Raw genomic sequence first — 5,885 nt, forward strand, 5'->3', positions numbered from 1 at the left:
AATATTAATATTAATTAAAAATAAATATTAAAAAAAAATATTTTCCCTCCCTCCCACCATCGTTCTCCCCTCTCTCTCCCCCATTGTCAAACTGCTAGGCCTTTCAAGTTTGGAGAGAGCAAGTTAGAAAATTAAAACTCATCATGAGTCCTGACCTAATTTGAAGGCTTTCTTGGAAAGTGAAAAAATTTGGACAAAAATATAAGCCTGAAAAATTAGCTTGGACAAAAAATAAGGTCCATTTAAATTGAGTCAAGCCTCGAGTAAGAGATTTTTTTGCCATGGCTCGACTTAAATTTGCCTAAAATTTTTTCCCTGGTGTTGTTTAATGTTGTATTGCTATTATATTATTACTATTTTATTGTTATTGTTTGAATATTGTATAACTCTTGTAATAGCCAATTTTAACCCGAGGCCCAAATTAACCAATCAAATCCAATAAAACTTGGGCCAATCTTGACCCAATTGCATTTGGCCCAATAAGGCCCAAGTGTTGCTAACCCTAGCCTAACCCTAAGCAGCACTTAGCAGTAGCCACCCCACGTCGCAGCAACCTCCAGTGCCGTGCACGACCCACATTCGGCAGCCTCCCAAACTGTCCCACATCTTCACTGGCACGTCCACTCGCACAACGCTCATACATCTGCAAGCCACAGACAACACTAATAGGATATACACACAGCAAAACAGTTGTAAAAGGATTTAGGGAGGGCTATATAAAGGCCAATGATTTTCTGTAACTTGGGGTTAGAAAAATTTTGTACTAAAAAGAGAAAAAACTTGTATTGGAAAAATACTGAAATACAAACAAAGAATCAAAAACAATTTTTGAAGGTAATTTTCTTTGTGTTTTATTTATTTATCTACTTTTTCTTTCTTTGCTTCTCTATTTTTGGTGCAAAAGAAAAAGCAAAAAGAAAAGGACGAAACTTACCTGAATTGGAGTCGGCGACGAAGCTTGAACGGCGGTGGCGTGGCGATAGTTAGGGCTTTAAAGAAGGCCTAGCAGATCCCTCTTTCTTCCCTCTGTTGTTTTAAAAAAGAAAAAGGAAGATGAAGCAATTTTGCGCCTATTGCTGCTGCAGAGTAAGCTTTTAATTGAAGATGAAAATGGTTTTAAACACTGATGGGTTATTTGCGTTTTAATCCTTCATTTTATCCCATCATTTCAAAATCATTGTGGTTTGTTTTCAAATTTTGCCATGAAATGTTGAATTTGTTTTATTTTAATCCATTGCTGCGTGGAGTTTTGGACGGAGGGATTAATTTCACTTTCGGTCCTCCACTGTTAACTGCATGTTCCATTTGATCCATTGGTGTTTTGTTTATTTTAGATTTGCCCCTGAAACTTCAATTATTTTCAATTTAATCCATAATATTTCATTTTAAGTTTTTTTAGTTTATTTTATTAATATAGTTATTATTATTTTTATTATTACTATTATTATTATATTTATTATACTTACATATATACACGCATGTGTACTTTATAATATATGTGTATATTTTTTATTTCTAAATGTTTTAAATATATATATATATATAGTGCGTATATATTTTATTACCATATTTTATATATATATATATAGTTTATATATATATTATATACATTCATATTTTTATAATTATTTATGTTTTCATGTTTTATAATTCATATGTTTATACATTTTTATATTATGTACAAATCATATACTTCATTATTACTTTATTTTTCTTAGTTTTATATGCATACGTACATATACTTACATTTTATGATTTTCACATCGTTTTTCATTTTTTAAAAGAAATTAAAATATATATATTTTTTACATATATGCATATACATATATTATTCAAAACTTTTATAAATATATTTTCCATATATTTTATATATACATATATACCTATATTTTCATAATTATTAATATATTATGCTTACGTTTTATTTTTATGACAACTCATTATATTTTATGATTATGTTCTTTTTATAATTTTTGAACCCACCCTAGGTAGAATTACTTTGAACCTTAGTAGACACCTAATTAGGAGTTTTTACTATTTCTTGGTTGTATTGTATTTAATTGTTACTGACTTTTTGTGTTTAACTCTGATTGCATGGCATTACAATTACATGGCATTCCATTATAAAGAGGCGTTTCGTATTCGGTTGCTAGACAGAAAGTTTATCATGGGAAATGGGTTTCTTGATAAAGTGGAAGATAATACGGCTGCCTGAATATATTCCAAGAAACGCTAGAAGGGTGATGGAGGAATACATGACTTTACTTCGTGCCTCAAGGTCAAGATGATTATTTAAGAGTTTCTGACATTTCAACCTCCTTAAAGAAGCTGATAACCCTTACGAGGATGCGCAGACGTTGGATTATAACCAGGATAAAGTAAAAAGGGAGGTAGAGGAGATACCCCTTTTGAAGAATTCGCAAGATTTATCTTAGCATCCAGATGAAGAAGGAGAAGATGTCTTCGCCTAGAGTATGAGGGCAAAGCCGTATATATATATCCGATTTATGTAAAGAAATTTGTCTTCTAGTAAAGTTTTCTAAATGGAATTGAATCAGAATCAACGTCTCTTTTTGCATTCATCTCATGCATTTGCATTAATCTCATCATATGCACTAAAATCCACCAAAAGAGCCTAATCAATTAAAATTATTCTTCAATTAACCTGGAAACCAACCAGCCAACCCAGCCCCATTACGGTACAAGAGCGAAATCAAAGAATATAGATCAAAGATTAGAAAAGCTCGAGCAATTTCAAAAAGACATGCAGGATCAGCTCCAGCAACAAATGAAGGAACAGCTTGAAAAAATTCAGCAGAAGTTGATGGACAAAATGGAGGAATCCCAAGGAAGCATGATAACCCAGTTAACTCAGCTCTTAATTGACGGAAAGGATAAGGGAAGGAGCCCTGTAACAAATATTGAGGAGGAAGGCGAGGATGGACTCCAGTATCCTCCGGGCTTCACTCCCCCAGATGTGCAGCCCCAAGTGGAAATGTGCCCGCGTAAATCTTCTGTTACCATTAGGCCTCAGCAATTTCAGGCCGATACTTCAAAGGCGATGAATTACCAAACTGGATCAGGCTCTAGCCCTGAGAATATTTCCGTCAATCTTGTAGTCCCTGACTTCGATGAGGTGGTCGAAAAGGAAAAAACAAATGAAGAATTGCCAAAGCAATTTGAAGAAAGATGGAAGTGGGTCGAAGAGAAGTTCAAGGCAATGGAAAGTACTGAGAGATATGGTGGGATTGATGCTAAAGATCTGAGTTTGGTACCAGATTTGGTGCTACCTCACAAGTTCAAAATACCAGAATTCGAGAAGTATAATGGGACCAGTTGCCCTGAGGTCTACATTACCATGTTTTGTAGACGAATGGCTGGGTATGTCAATAATGAGCAGTTATTGATACACTGTTTTCAGGATAGCCTCACGGGGGCAGCGTCTAAATGGTATAATCAATTGAGCCGTGCTAAGATTAGTTACTGGAGGGATTTGGCACATGCTTTTATGAAGCAGTACAGTCATGTGGCAGAAATGGTTCCTGACAGAATTACTTTGCAAAACATGGAGAAGAAGTCGAATGAAGGTTTCAGACAGTACGCTCAGAGATGGAGGGAGGTTGCAGTTCAGGTCCAACCACCGCTCCTTGAAAGAGAAATGGTGATGCTCTTTATAAATACGTTGAAGGCCCCATTCATCACACATATGTTGGGAAATTCCACAATGGGCTTTTCTGACATAGTTATGAGTGGTGAGATGATTGAGAGTGCTATTAGGAGCGGAAAGATTGATGCCGGAGGAAATAACAGAAATCAAACCCCAAAGGAAGAAGAAAATGAGGTGAACAGCGTGAACACATACAGCAAATCGATTACGGTGAATCAGCCAAGAAAGGTGGTTACTAATCAGCAGGGTTCATCAAGACAAGAATCAGGTGTAAAGCCAGGTACTGAGAAGCTCTAGTTCACACCAATTCCGATGTCCTATAAAGAGTTGTATCAAAGCTTGTTCGATGCGCATGTTGTTGCTCCTCATTACTTAAAACCTCCACAACCTCCGTATCCTAAGTGGTATGATGCGAACGCGCAATGTGACTACCACGCGGGAATTACAGGGCACTCAATAGAGAATTGCATTACCTTCAAAAAGCTAGTTGAAAATTCATCAACATGGGTATTGTCAAGTTGGGTGACTCATCTAATGCAGAAAATCCGCTACCCAATCATGATTGACAATAAGGTGAATGCGATGTATGAAGAGATGTTGGGAAGTGTTCACATCAATGTCATAGATGAAGACACAATCGAAAAGGGACCTTATTAGATATCCACCTTTGTAAACCTAGGAGTGTTTTAAACAATCGAACTGCGGAAGAAATATTTGTAGTATTTAGGGCTTATTTAGAGCAATGTTCAAAACACACTTGTTGCTTTTAGCCTAGAGGCAATAAGAATTCCTTTGTGAAGTAGGCTCATGTCTAAATGTCGTTATTTTAATGAAATGCATCCTTGCAATCATTTTTGAACCAATATTCTTTCAGTCTATCTGAATAGTTATTCTTTCATTCTTTTGGATTTTCTTCCACATCATTCATTCATTCATAATCATATTGTATAGATAGTTCTTCATAAATCTAAACATTCTTTTGTATATTCTTTGATATTTATTATGGGCCCCCAGATATCAATGACATGAATGACACTTTTCTGATTTAGAATCTCTTTTTGAGCAAGACATGTGTTTAGAGGGATCTCCTGACTTTGAAGATGACATAGATCGTAGCCTATCTCCAGACTTGTTGAGGATGGTAGAGCAAAAAGAGAGCAAATTTTACCTCCTGAAGAGACAATGGAGATTGTGACTTTAAGAGAACATGCATAACCGGAGAAATGAAGCAAGACCTTGTTAAGTTACTTGAGAGTTCAAAGATGTTATCGCATGGTCATACCGGGGCGTGCCGAGTTAAATCGATATTGTAATTTGAGCAACAAAGACAACGTCAAAAATCTGCAGTATGTTCAAGATTCACATCATGAACGATGTAGTTAGAATTCTTTACCGGGGCAATACCTTCTTCTCTGGCTTATTCCGTTGAAGTCAAGTTGTAATTTTTTCCGTATTTTTGTTAGATTTGATCCTAATTGAAGAGGAAGATCTAAAATTTTCTCGTCATAGTTAAATTTCGCCCCAAAAGGCTCTATGAGAGAAACCTGATGCCAAAGAAGATCTTTCATATACAAAATGAAAGTAGAAGTTATGGGGAAGACCTTATCTGGAATAATATTGATTCTGATCGAAAGAGATGACCAGGACTTGCCTAATCCTATAAGTGCAGATTCAATCCAAAAAAAAAGAGAAAAAAAGGGGAAAAGAAAAAAAAAAGAAAAAAAAAAAGAAAAAGAACCCCGCTGGGGCAATGCCTTTCTCTTTAGCTTATCACAGTTTTCCATTGAAGTTGAAATTCTTTTTCTCCGGGTATTGGCTGAGCTGAAGTAAGATGAAGGTCCAATCTCGATAAGATCAGTTGAACTTAATTGAAGGAAAAAAGGCTATTCGTCACGGTCAGATGTACCAAAAACGGATGATGTGAGCTTACAACAAAAAGGTTCGTCCCAGAAAATTCCACGAGGGAAACCTGGTATTGAAAAAGATCCTTCCTCTACAAAAGGATTTTAGAGAAAAATGAGTGCCAAAGTGGGAATGTCCTTATATTGTAAAGAAGACCTTTTTTGGAGGAGCACTGATTTTGAGTGAGACGGATAGTAAAAACTTGTCTAATCCTGTAAACTCAGAATCAATTAAGAAATGCTTCGCTTAAAGAAGGAGAGGACCAAGGTAAAAACCTGCAAAGGGCACTTTGAGTCACAAAAAAAAAGAAGAAAAA

The 5,885-nt window shown here is 35.6% G+C and overlaps 1 long non-coding RNA gene across 1 annotated transcript; it reads right to left on the reverse strand.

The window, feature by feature from the left end:
• Window positions 1–421: 421 nt before the first annotated feature.
• LOC128034658 (uncharacterized) lies at window positions 422–1,065 on the reverse strand. Its single transcript, XR_008190785.1, has 2 exons — window positions 935–1,065; window positions 422–643 (listed from the first exon to the last, which is right to left on the reverse strand). It is a non-coding gene; the product is annotated as an uncharacterized LOC128034658 (long non-coding RNA).
• Between the last annotated feature and the right edge of the window lie 4,820 nt (window positions 1,066–5,885).

This window comes from Gossypium raimondii, chromosome 2, assembly GCF_025698545.1.
Source record: "Gossypium raimondii isolate GPD5lz chromosome 2, ASM2569854v1, whole genome shotgun sequence".
Classification (NCBI taxonomy): domain Eukaryota; kingdom Viridiplantae; phylum Streptophyta; class Magnoliopsida; order Malvales; family Malvaceae; genus Gossypium; species Gossypium raimondii.